Here is a 13,394-nt window from a genome sequence, read left to right as displayed (position 1 = left end):
TCACATTCCTCGTTACATATAGTTTTGACGGGTTATTGACACGCACAGTATGCATTGAAACATGGTTAGGGTTAGGGTTAGTTGCATTCAATACACAGAGATTATCATATGACATGGTGAGATTCGAACCCTGGATCTCAGGGTTTGCAAACGGTGTACATATCCGCTCGGCTAGCGGTGCATTGAGGGTGACCGCCGCTCTGCGTCCATATATATGAAATAATTGGAAAAGGAGCGGTTCTATACGGAAGCAAAACACAAACTAGATCTGTACAGAAACCTGCAAAACTCGTTTTCACCGTGGTCTAGCGGTTAGGGTTACTGCTTGACACATCACGGGTCACAGGTTCAATTTCAACCTCAAATCTTGGGTACCCTTTGTTACGCAAAAACATGTAAATGAATTATGTTGCTTTTTAAAGAATAACTTAAAAAAAATCTAAATGCATTCTTTCCTTCTTTTATGCAAGCCTCTGCTAGCTACAATGTTCAAAAGTGACGTTTATTCGTTAATTTTGCATTTCGCTCTGATCCCTACCCTAGTAGCTTACTGTAGCTTTTTTTATGCAGTATTCCTACTCATCAAGCCACGCCCCTGCCCATTCTCGAATGACAAGGATGTGAGGAAAGGTGTGAAGAAAGCCGCACCTCCTACCTACCACCGTCCCTCACACCTTATTAACCAGATTAGTTAGTAATTGTGGTAGGTACCACCATTAACTACAACATTACTAACCCTTACCCCGCCCCCTACCTACCACCGGTCCACACACCTAGTTAATAAGGTGTGTGGAACGGTGGTAGGTACCTGCCATACTTACTTATTATTTAGTTAGTAGTGATGGTTAACAAGGTGTGTGGACCGGTGGTAGGTGTTACTTATTAAGTTAGTTAGTAGTGGTTAGTAGTAGTGGCAGGTAGGGGGCGGGGCAAAGCCCCGCCCCCTACCTGCCACTACTACTAACCATTACTAACTATTCTGGTTAACAAGTTGTGTGGAACGATGGTAGGTGTTACTTATTATTAAGTTAGTTAGTAGTGGTGGCAGGTAGGGGGCGGGGCAAAGCCCCGCCCCCTACCTGCGTCTGTTACTTATGGTGACAGGGCAAAGCCCCGCCCCCTACCTACCACCATTACTAACTAATCTGTTTAACAAGTTGTGTGGAACGGTGGTAGGTGTTACTTATTCTTAAGTTAGTTAGTAGTGGTGGCAGCTGGGGGCGGGGCTTTGCCCCGCCCCCTACCTGCCACCACTACTAACCATTACTAACTATTCTGGTTAACAAGTTGTGTGGAACGATGGTAGGTGTTACTTATTCTTAAGTTAGTTAGTAGTGGTGGCAGGTAGGGGGCGGGGCAAAGCCCCGCCCCCTACCTACCACAATAAGTAACAGATGCAGGTAGTGGGCGGGGCAAAGCCCCGCCCCCTACCTGCCACCACTACTAACCATTACTAACTATTCTGGTTAACAAGTTGTGTGGAACGATGGTAGGTGTTCCTTTTCTTAAGTTAGGTGCTTTGCCCCGCCCCCTACCTACCACAATAAGTAACAGATGCAGGTACTACCAGGTAAGTAACAGATGCAGGTACTACCTGCCACCACTACTAACCATTACTAACTATTCTGGTTAACAAGTTGTGTGGAACGATGGTAGGTGTTACTTATTCTTAAGTTAGTTAGTAGTGGTGGCAGGTAGGGGGCGGGCCCCCTACCTACCACAATAAGTAACAGATGCAGGTTTGCCCCGCCCCCTACCTGCCACCACTACTAACCCATTACTAACTATTCTGGTAAGTAAGTAACAGATGCAGGTAAGGGGCGGGGCACCATTACTTAGTATTCTGGTTAATAAGGTGTGTTGAACGGTGGTAGGTGTTACTTATTAAGTTAGTTACTAGTGGTGGTTTGCCCCACCCCCTACCTGCCACCACTACTAACCATTACTAACTAATCTGGTTAATAGGGATGTGAGGAATTCACACCTTTCCTCTCATCCTTGTCATTCTGGAATCTTATCTTATTTATTGGGTATTAACCCAACTGTCAATACATGTGAAGCTACTAGGGCAGGGGGCGTGCCTTGATATGTATGTGAAGCGTGAAATGCTAAATAAATAAATGAACTAACTAACATCGCTTTTGAGCATTGCAGCTAGCAGAAGTTAGCTATTAGTGTTGTATGCAGCAGGAAGGCAGGATGACGTTTAGTTTTTTTTTATTGTTGAACAAGAAAAAAATTACATGACTGCGTGTGCCATGTAACTCACTGCAATGCTTTTATTTAGTAAAGGACGGAAAACAAATAATCCGTTGATGGATTTGAACCCGTGACCCACGAAATGCCAACCGGATAACCTGTCCTTCAGACCACGACGGGACCGAAAATGTCCGTTTTCTGCACAGTTTTGTCTTTGGCTTCCTTACAAAAGTGCCCCCTGGATGGAAGAATCCGATTGTTCCATATATATGGACGTAGAGCGGCGGTCACCCTCAATGCACCGCTAGCCGAGCGGATAAGTACAAGGTCAGCGGTCCCTGAGATCCAGGGTTCGAATCTGACTGTGTCATATGTAAATGTCTGAATTGTATGCAACTAATCCTAACCCTAACCATGTTACACTGCGTACTGTGCTTAACAATAACCATCATAACTGTATGTACCTATGAATTGGATTCTCTACAGAATATTAATAAACAGTGATATATTAACCTATCTATCTGTGCAAATAAAACACCATTTGTTAAGTGAAAGTTGTTTTGTTGATAAAAAAACAAACATTTATTCAGTGTAAAATGGTCCTGAATTAGAATGGAACGAGAAATACTTCTTGCTTCTGCAGCAAATAACCATGGGAAAAGTAGTCGTACAATCCACTGGCGGTCGCCACTCACCAGTTAGACAACGCAAGTTTGAGCTTTTTAATAGCATATTTCCTGTATTACAATGCGTGACAGGTGCGAGGTAAACGCACCCCCAACTTCCACTTGTCCATTCTTCCGAGCTGACGTCACGAGTCAAAATAGTGATCCCCTGCGTGAAATGACGCTCTCCGCCCATTGAAAAGCATTGGACTTTGGATCCTCGTAATTACTCATTTGATTTGTGTGGATTATTTCGATTAATCGATGGAATATTGTAGCAATCTACCTGGTTAGCACGATAGTCAGGCACAAATCTTACAATCCGCGGTTTGTATACGAGCATTTATATTATGTTGTATTGGAGAAATAACAAATACCCGGATGTTCGGAATTGTCAATAGTTGTCATGACAGAGCAAAAAGGTTGTCTAATTGCTAGTGCATGGACTTGATCAATGCTGTTTAACTGTCAATCGAAAATGCATTTGGCATTCCCCACCCCAAGAAAATGGATTGTTCATGTAACCATCTCGGTTTTAAAACCCGAGACATCTAGACAGGTAGCACCCAATGAATGACCTCGCCAGAGATGGAACAATGCGATTTGAGTATATCATAACTTACAAGTGATTTAAAAATGAACGCCGGCAGCCTTTTATAGAAATGAAGTGATGCATTCACCTCACTAAGCATAAGTGTCGTCACACAAATATCATTCAAGGTATTCATATCAAACTCGCTGACCACCTGGTCTACAATTTGTCTCCTGCAGGCCCAACAAGTTGAATTGTTTCAGGTGATGGCAAGCTGATGGGACTGAAACGTAGGTCGTGAACCTCAGTTTGAGGGTCAATTGAACGCTTGAAATGCACACTGACAGCAGGTGACAGTAAAGAGGCATCAGCAATTTGCCGTCCTTTGGTTACCAAAAATCCCAGGCATGAGTACATGAGGGGCGGAAGAACAACTCAAGACAACAAAAACCCTCACTTTATTCACTTCAATTTAGTTATACATGTTTCTTGCTTCATTCTACATGTTTGTAGTGCTTTAATTTACAGCATTCTTGACAACATGTAGTGCAACATTCTATGTATTTTTAATCATTATATCATGCACGCGTTTCCTTCTCACTGTCTCAAACAGACAACTTGCAATGGTACATTTTTTTATTCAAGCAGAAAAGCACATTTGAAACATACAGAAGTAACGCAAGCTTCAAATTCATCCGGTAAAAAAAAAATCTGTTGAAAAGAACATTTTCTAGATGTATAAAGAGACTTCATCATGTTTGAGTTTGGCCGCAAAGCTCAGGACAAAAAGGACACGCATGCAGTCAGCGTGAGTTGGTGCACACCCAGTGAGTTTGTGACAGAGTGGAGACAAACTGCAAGTAGAACAAACTACTTACTCTCCCCGCTAGGCTGGCGGCTCTTCATGAAAAAGCTGCTCTGTGCCCAAACACGCCAAACTACTACTTGACCAACTTGTCAGACTTCTTCTACCCTGAAAAACAAGCACACGAACGCACAAGATGACCTGCGCGATGGTCACCGTTGACTTTTGACGCTGCTGTGGTTTGACTCAACAGACTCCGGCTCCTTCCTGCAAGAACATGTCAAGTGCATTTTTTTTTTAGCCTGTTATTCACAAATAGCATCTCAAAGGGCTTCTTGAGCCCAGAGCTGGCCAAAGGTTCGCCGCATCCCTCGACCTAAACAGCATCTGACGAAACCTTGACACGGGACCAGCGATAAAAATCCACCAATCCCCTTCCTAGTCGGTGGGACCTTCGGATTGATCATGTTTAGGGTCAAGTGGGGGGAGTCGAACCTTTAGGAAAATATGCACATTATTGGACAATAGCTGATTTGGTTTACAGCAAAACACTCACTGCATGTGCACCTCGCAACCCTGCGCCGCTGACAAGATACAAGACCCATACTTGTTAATGTGCAACATTTTGGCATGTGGGGGTGAAAAAAAGTTCTTTAAAAGGTTCTTGGGCATATTTTTTGAAAATGTCCACTTCCACCCCCGATGGTGCAAACGAAACCTGTAAACGGTGGCTCTTTTGAACCCACAGTCCATCCAGGCTGCAAACGATGCCAAGTGGACGACATTTAACACAATGTGCCGACAAACAATTTCAAATAAACACGAGACTCCATTTTGTTGAATTGAAGTGCCGCATGTGGACTCCTTGGGAGAAGCGCTTCTTCCTGTCAATGCAGAAACCTCCACAGCGTCACCCCCGAGGAATTGGCCCACCTCAGGTCGTGACCACGACCTGAGGAATTGGCCCACCTCAGGTCGTGACCACGACGCACGCAGCAAAAAGCATCAGAAACTAAACCGTCTCACTTGTTGGATTGGAACGTCTTCTTGACTGCTTCCCCTTATTCGGCCTTCGGTCCCATCCGGTTCGTGGCCCACGAGGCCCAGCCTGCAAAACAAAAATTATACAATTACTTGTGTGCTGCTTACTATATGCGCGTGCATGCATATTCTCACCGTCATCCGGTGGCTCCTGGTGCCTCTCCACACATCCAACTTGCAGGACGGGAACACTGAACACAGGGAAGGGACCAAGGCGGGACAAATTAGGGGAAGGGACAGTCGATTACTTTAAGGCCACAATTCCAAAGCCTTCTTGTGCTGGTCAGAAAATTGGAATATCAAGGAAATGTTTCAAAAAGTGAAAATTGACAAGGGAACAGAAACCCTGAACTGCAGACCATGTAAAGGCTGATTTCAAAGCATCTTGGGCAACAATAACACCTGAAGTGGGTCAAAGGCTGATGTCTGCAGGCAATGAGGCCTTGATGCTGTCATGAACGTAAAAGGAGGCCCAACAAAGTGCTGAGGGCAGAAGACTTGGACACACTCCTCAAAAGGCCGACATTTCTGTGTTTGAGATTCTTTGTTGGTGGTCACATGAAATAGTCGCATTTTGGGTAAGACTGGATTTAAAAAAAAAAAAGAATAATTATTGGGCCTTTCTGCCAAATCCTAAAAAAATTAACAAAGGCTTGAAATACTTCCCTGTATGTGGTGAACTAATTTAAGATGCAAACTTGACTTTTTGAAACTAATGATTGAAGTAAACAGACTTTCCCTCAATATTCTAATTTTCTGACCGGCACAAGTGTCCATGATTTTGTGTCCAAGACTCACCTCGTCTTATCTTCATCCACAATCCAAAACAAAAAACATTTTGGTGCTGGTCACGTCATCTCCGACCAACGTTCCTGCAAAACAGGCATCCATGCAAGACGGATCACAAGGGAAAATAATAATAACATTGTGAAATGAGCCAGACAGCCTACTTCATTAGAGTGCCAAAACTTGAAAGGAAAAAAAAAAAGGCACTCAAATAGGAATAGTTAAACCTCCTGTTGACCATTTCCTCACGCCGCAGATTCTCCCTGTGCCGCTAGATTCTTGATTTTGTGTGGAATTGTTCCTTTTCCTTTTCCCATCCAGCTTCGTCTGAGACCTGCAGCAGCAACAACGAGAATTGTAGTCGTGCCACTTGTTGATTTGGTTGACATGTGTTTTGTTACCTTTGTTGTTCAACCCTAAGGAGAGCAAATGCGCATGATTCCTTGCACTTTGCTCACTCGTCTTTTGCTCACGGGGCTTCTTGAGCCCACAGCTGGCCAAAGGTTCGTGGCATCCCCAGACCTAAACCCCATCTGACGAAACCTTGAGAAGGGATAAGAGATGGGTCGACCAATCCCCAATAAGGTGGTGAGTATGACTGCTCTGCCATTGGACAAAAACAAATTATTTTTGCCTTCATATTCCTTAACACTCCACTTTGTGTATTTATTTATTTTTTACCTGGCTTTTTGGCACCTCCGACTTATCGTCCAATATGCACACTGCAAAAAGAAAATGTAAAAATGAGTTGTGAGCAGGTCACTTAAATGTGTTGATGTACTCATTACCTTGGTCCAGCTCCTCTTGTACGACCTGGTGCAGAGACAACCCTGAAACACAAACAAAAATAGTGTTTTTATCAACATGATGGAGTCCTGCCTCAAATCCTCCCTACACTGTGCATCTCAGCTTTCAACTTGCCATCAAACCAACCAAACTACAGACCACCTCTAGCAAGATCTTGCAAACACTCGACTGCACCGGCATGTACCAACCATCACCTCTACCAAAACTTTCCATACCTCGAGGAAAACAACTAAGGCATGCCACAAAGCTCCCTATTCTGCCCCCTCCTGGTCACAACTCAGAAGACAGTTTATACACCAACAAACGTATCATGTCAAGTCCAGCCCAGTCATGTCATGTCATGTCATGTCAATTGTGCCACTTGGTTCCTAAAGTGATGGGGAAAGCATACAAATTCATCAGTTGTGTGCAAACTTCATTTGTGTTTGTACATATTACACTCGTGCGTTTGATCCATCTCTGCCTCTGCAAAAGAAGAACCGCAAACTTCATGAAGACCCACCAACATTTACAAAATCCCAGATGACCATAAAAAAAGTATAATAATTTAACTGAAGAGTAAATGTGTAAAAAAAATAATAAACTGGTAAATATTGGACAATATTAAACACGCTACATGAAATGCACGTAAAAAAAACCCTGAATGTATTAGAACAGCGGCTCTCAAATGGGGGTAACATGAGATTTTAAAATGTATATATTTATTTTTAAATAGCACCAATGCTAAACACGAGCTTGGTCACAGCAGGTGCATCCATACCACCAAAAATGAAGATTATCAGTGAAGCACAAGCCCAATGTCTCCATAAAATGCAAAAACACTCAGTTCAGTGTATCAATACTACTCAGTGCTGACAGCTAGTAATGTTGTCAGTCTTATTAAACAGACAACGTTTTTTAGCTTTTTAAAAAATATTTATATTTAAAATAAATGATTTTTTTTCTTTTTAGAACAGATCTGTACTACTACTGTATTATCCCAAAGGACGGCAATTAGTTGATATGCGAATACAACTATTTCAAATTAAGTTAATATAGTTGCCACAAACCTTTTCTTGAACGCTGTTTCTGTTTCTCTGGTGGTAAAAGACCTGCAAAAAGCACAAACCCACTGTGAAAAACTATGACAAACATCTTCAAATCAAACAAGTGTGCTGGCTTTTAGTGTAAGAAATACGACCGAGCTGGTCGCCATCTTGCTGCGAGCCATGTGACCATGTCGTGCTCCCGTTGACGCCACACCCAAAGGGCACACCTGTCTCCAATTATCTCGACGCCTGAAACCGAAATGTTTGAAAATGAAACCAAATGAAGACCAAACAGCACATTTATTAACAAGTTGCACACATCAAGCCTCGGGCGTTAAAAGGAAATTACCTCGGTCAGCGTCCATTTACGCTACGACAGGAATACAATTACGACACCATATCCGGGTGGCCGGCAAACATATCCCGCCAACATGTAGATTTGCTCGGAACCGCCCTGCTGCTTCCGGCGGGACTCAATCACTCAATCAATGAGTAAAAGTGAAATAAAAACGAATATAAAAAATATCATTCAAAAATTAAACAAAATAATAATAATAAGTGTGTATATATAAAACATGACTTAATTCAAATTTGTGGAACGTCATTAATTCTTACTGAGAGGTACAAGGTTTTGGCCCGACGCCAGCGATATGTTCCAGTCCATGATGCTTTCAAAAACAATGGGAGGGGGGAAAACTACCCTGACTTTTGTTTTGGATTCCCGGAAGTTGTCAATGATACCATGTCTCATACTGACGAGTAGATGGTGACAGCGTGACGCCTGAAGATGATAGTGAACACTAGCGTTTCTCAACCTCGAAACCATCAAATAATTATAGTTCATTAATTAAATGAAATTATTGATAAATAATACATTTGAAAATGAGGCCCTGGCTTGAGCACAAAATGTTTGCCCTCGAACTACCATTTTGCCTTCCAATCATTTTGGCAATGAGGTCTTTTTTTAACATAATATGGCTAGCACAAAAAACAAAATCTAAACCCAATTCATACAGTATCTAACAAAAATGTCGTGACCTCAGCGTCAATGTCTTACCTAATTACCCACGCCTTCCACGAGAGATGTTGCCAATTAGAGCACATCGATAAGTACATCACTTCACCCAAATGCTTTCGTCTTTTCAACTGCTGATAATACAATTACACTCGTCTCCAGCCGTGCTGTGACGATTCCATTTGTTGGCGTCATCACCTACTGTGTATTTTGGGGATCCGCCAGTTGACGGAAATGAAGATTGTCACGTCTCACGTCAATGTGGGTACAGGATCATTATTAAACTTAATGTTTTGTTTTGTGAAGTTATTTTTTTATTGAACACTATGATTGTGCATATTGCCAGTTGGCGTCAAGTTGTAATACATATCCTTGTCACAGGAGGGCGCTATATCACCTTCCAGAGGTGGCAAAGGTACTAACACACACTGTACAGAACTGATTTATCTATTGAGTAGAAAAAAGTACAGATTGGAATGTTTAATTAACATCCACAATATCCAGAGAATATGATTCCAATGTCCTTTTAGGGTTTTTATTTCAAGTGTTTAGTACTTATGGTTGTGAATTTGTTGCAGTTCAGGTACAGTTCAGTCCAAGTCCACAAAATACATGTAGACTGCTTTGGCGAACTCTCATCCACTGTTCCACAGCCAGGCGTCTCCAGACGGTGAAGAGTGTGACCATTTCGATACATAACCCGAACACATCCACAACCCAAACATTTTCTTTACAAAGTGTTGTATGTGCCCCCACCAGCCTAAACATAGCATTCTAATTAATATTGTGATAGTGGAATGTGAGTTAAGCAGCAAAATCCAATCATTTGTATCCATCTCAGGGGGCGGCCATTTTGCCACTTGCTGCCAATTGAAAATGACATCATCATCATCATCAGGGGTCAATAACCAATACTGGCTCGGATTCAGAAAACAACTGAGCTGTTACCTGAACGCTGAGCAACTGTGATATAATTTTCAGTGGCAAAATGGCCGCCCCCTTAATTGGTGACCCCTTGTCTCTTAATTTTTTTCTACATTCATTCGATTTTACTCTGGCCGTCATGTCGTGTCCGGGTGTGTTGAATAAAAACAGTAATTATAGATGACAAGACAACCAAGAAAAGGAGTTTACACAAAAGTTACGCAATAGTGCACACACCCCACGATGCTTGTTTGTGGACAGAAAATGATTTTTTCTAAATATGTTGTGTTTACTGACATTCATCCAACATGCAAACTCGGATGTGTCCAAGCTGGAAAGTAAAAAAAACAACAACATTCACATTGATTCTCTTGAGTTAAGGTTTCAACTTGCAGAACCAGACAAAGCGTCTCAGTGTTTCAAGCCGCCTAAGGAATGGGATAAATCCAAGGCCGCATAATCCACACGATTTAACGTCCGCTGGTATTTTTGTGTGTGTAGGCAAATCCAGCAGGTAGAGTGGCTCAAATACGTGCATGGACACACAAGCATTGATGCACTGTGTGTCTGGTTTGTTTGCAGGCAGCAGGCAGGGAGGCTGGGGGCGGTTGTGTGCGCGCGTAGTATTTAAACAGGGCCACGCTGTTTGCAGCTCCGAGCGGCCTGCGGTACACCCACAGGAAATCTCGTGTTGCTGCCAGCCACTCAAAGTAAACACATCTGTACGCACCAAGCGGCCACCTTAGCTCCACTCAATCATTTATTTATGTGCACATTCACAAATACTTATGAAAGGAGTCATGCTACATTGATTTTGGTCATTTTGGTCACCACTGGCTTTCTATCAACTTTCTAGCCTATGCCAGTAGTACCAGAAGTGCCAAATCCAGGTCCAGAAAGTAAAAAACCTGCCACAGTTTGGCTTTAACCCCTGATGCTAGCTAGCTTGCTAGCTAGTTCCCTAGCATCAAAACAAGCACCATGGGAGCTAGCTAGGGAGCACCTGAAAGTAAAAACCCTGCCACAGTTTGGCTTTAGCCCCTGATGCTAGCTAGCTCGCTACCTAGCAGGTAAGCGAACCCCATGGGAGCTAGCTAAGGAGCTAGCTAACTAGTACCTGAAAGTAAAAACCCTGCCACAGTTAGGCTTTAGCTCCTGATGCTAGCTAGCTTGTTCCCTAGCAGGTAAACAAACCCCATGGGAGCTAGCTAGGAAGCTAGCTAGCTAGCACCTGAAAGTAAAAATCCTGCCACAGTTTGGCATTAGCCCCTGATGCTAACTAGCGAGCTCCATAGCAGGTAAACAAGCACCATGGGAGCTAGCTAGGGAGCTAGCTAGCTTGGCTAGCACCTGAAAGTAAAAACCCTGCCACAGTTTGGCTTTAGCCCCTAGCTGGCTAGCTCCCTAGCAGGTAAACGAGCACCATGGGAGCTAGCTATCTAGCACCTGGGGCTGAAGCCAAACTGTGGCAGGGTTTTTAATTTCTGGACTTGGATTTGCCACCTCTGAGTGGTACTTAAATTACGTAAATTCAAGACAGAGGTGTACAAAATAAACAGTGACAGTATACTTTTCATTGAACCTAATATAAAAATTAGGGGTGTCCAACGTAAGTTTTTTTTAAATCATAATTAAATGACTTCAATAGTTAACTCACAATTAATCTCAAAATGTATATCTGTTCTAAATATACAATAAAATGTATAATAAAATATTTGTTCCTAAGTTTTTATACTCTCCACATAAAAGTGATTTTTTTTAAAATAGAAATATGGGTGCATCTTTTAGTCATAGATACAGTAATTCCATAATCATTCAGAAAATTGAGTTAAAATTTAAAAAACGACTGAGATATTGTTTTGAGATGAGGTCATTTTTCTGCCACTAGATGGCATAATTGCATTTGTAAGACATTGGTGACAGCTCAGTGCATTTTTCTTTTCATATTAAGAGCTATCTAATTTTTAATATGGTATAACTTTGTGAAATTCTGCACATTATTAAAATTGTAAAATACAACTTCACCAAGTCTCCACATATATATGCACTATTATTAAATTTATAACTGCTAGATTTTGACGTGGACATGTCTGCTGCATTGCGGTCATTAATTGCATGTTTAAAAAAATTGTGGCGTTAAAGGAATTAAGTTAACTCAAATAACCCCTAATAAATATGTTTTTGAAAAATTCTTTGAGAATAATTTATGTCCTTATGTTGCACAAAAATTGTTCCAACATTAAAAGATTAAAGTTATGTTTGCAAAAATGAAGTTGCCATGTGACTAGGGAGTAGGTGTGTTAAATTTGGTATTCCACCTCTCACACTCACTCATACTGGGCACCGAAAGTTCAACATGACACCTCATGGAAAAGCAGACTAATCACATGGATTACTGGAACCATGTCCTGCGGTCTGATGAGACCAAGATGAATTTATTTGCTTCAGATTGAGTCAAGGGTCTACAAGGGTGTCTTGGCTACAATCAAGCATGGTGGTGGGAGTGTCATGGTCTGGAGATGGACAAATTTTCATTGGGGCAGAACTTGTGAAGCACAAATTCTGCCTAGCAACAGCTGACAACATAAATTATCTTAATGGTTTGATTTGTTACAGTTCTGTGTGTTTTGTTGTGATTTTTACTGGTTAGCGGCCCTACATTCAAGTTTGGTCATCGTGGCCTTATATGTGACATTTTCATGCGTCTTGATTTATGATAGTGGTCACATGTACTCTTGGTTTGCATTATCAAGGACCTCGAAGAGTTTATTTCCCCATAATGCCCCGAATACCTGCCCCTTTACACATTTGTGGTTATTTGTCTGTTTACATTGTGGCTGCATGTGTTCGACATGTGTTTGGCTCGCCTCCCTCACTACACTCATCCAACCGCGGACCAACTGAGACTTTTTCTCATTGGGTGGACAGACAGACAGGAAGTAATATATATATATAACATTAGTGCCCACCTCTGCTAATCGTTCCCCAATTGTGCATCACGAAGGCTCTGCCGATTGTCTTGATGAGGAAGCTGACGCGCTCCAAGTTCAGCCTGCTTGAAGTGCTCCCTCCTCGCCACCCCGCTTCAAGTTTTTTTTTTTTTTTAACGACTCTAAGATTAAATAAGGTCGGTTTTACAGGGATGGACTGGCTCAGGACGTGGCAGGACAGACGACGAATTGACAACAGACAAGGGAGGACGCAGATTATTTGTACGCAGGGAATGGGTCACAGCCACAAGTGGGGACAATCAGCGTGGCGAGGAAACACAAGGGCAGGAAGTAAAGCTCCTGAAACAAGAGGAAACAGTTACTTGAAAAATAAAAGCGAACGTGACCGCATGAAAGACAGGACCAAAAAGAGGGAATAAATGGCGAGACATGACAAGATGTTATAATAATAAAGGATTATTTTACATGGTCATTTATTTATTATAATAAAAGCTATGGCTTTTTATTAAATTAAATAAATTATCTTATTTTAATGCTGTTTTTTTTTTAAATAAAATATTTCCTATAAAAGGTGTCTTTTTTTTATTTTCTTTTTTTTAAGTTACCATGTAGTAAGTAGTAATAGTAAGACATTTATTTAA

General features: G+C 41.8%; 1 long non-coding RNA gene across 9 annotated transcripts; it reads right to left on the bottom strand.

Annotated features, from left to right (window-relative positions):
* Nucleotides 1-4,014: 4,014 nt before the first annotated feature.
* On the bottom strand, nucleotides 4,015-12,869 carry LOC144039429 (uncharacterized). Of its 9 annotated transcripts, none has more exons than XR_013289444.1 (11): nucleotides 8,213-8,334; nucleotides 8,016-8,112; nucleotides 7,885-7,926; nucleotides 6,817-6,858; nucleotides 6,710-6,750; nucleotides 6,430-6,571; nucleotides 6,256-6,362; nucleotides 6,041-6,114; nucleotides 5,378-5,433; nucleotides 5,190-5,309; nucleotides 4,708-5,153 (listed from the first exon to the last, which is right to left on the bottom strand). It is a non-coding gene; the product is annotated as an uncharacterized LOC144039429 (long non-coding RNA). The 9 variants fall into 9 exon arrangements; XR_013289445.1 differs by having other exon boundaries at nucleotides 6,267-6,362; XR_013289441.1 differs by lacking the exon at nucleotides 4,708-5,153 and adding an exon at nucleotides 4,015-4,696 and having other exon boundaries at nucleotides 5,228-5,309; nucleotides 6,041-6,362.
* Between the last annotated feature and the right edge of the window lie 525 nt (nucleotides 12,870-13,394).

This window comes from Vanacampus margaritifer, chromosome 19 (assembly GCF_051991255.1).
Source record: "Vanacampus margaritifer isolate UIUO_Vmar chromosome 19, RoL_Vmar_1.0, whole genome shotgun sequence".
Lineage (NCBI taxonomy): Eukaryota > Metazoa > Chordata > Actinopteri > Syngnathiformes > Syngnathidae > Vanacampus > Vanacampus margaritifer.
This window is presented reverse-complemented; position numbering and strand designations above follow the sequence as displayed.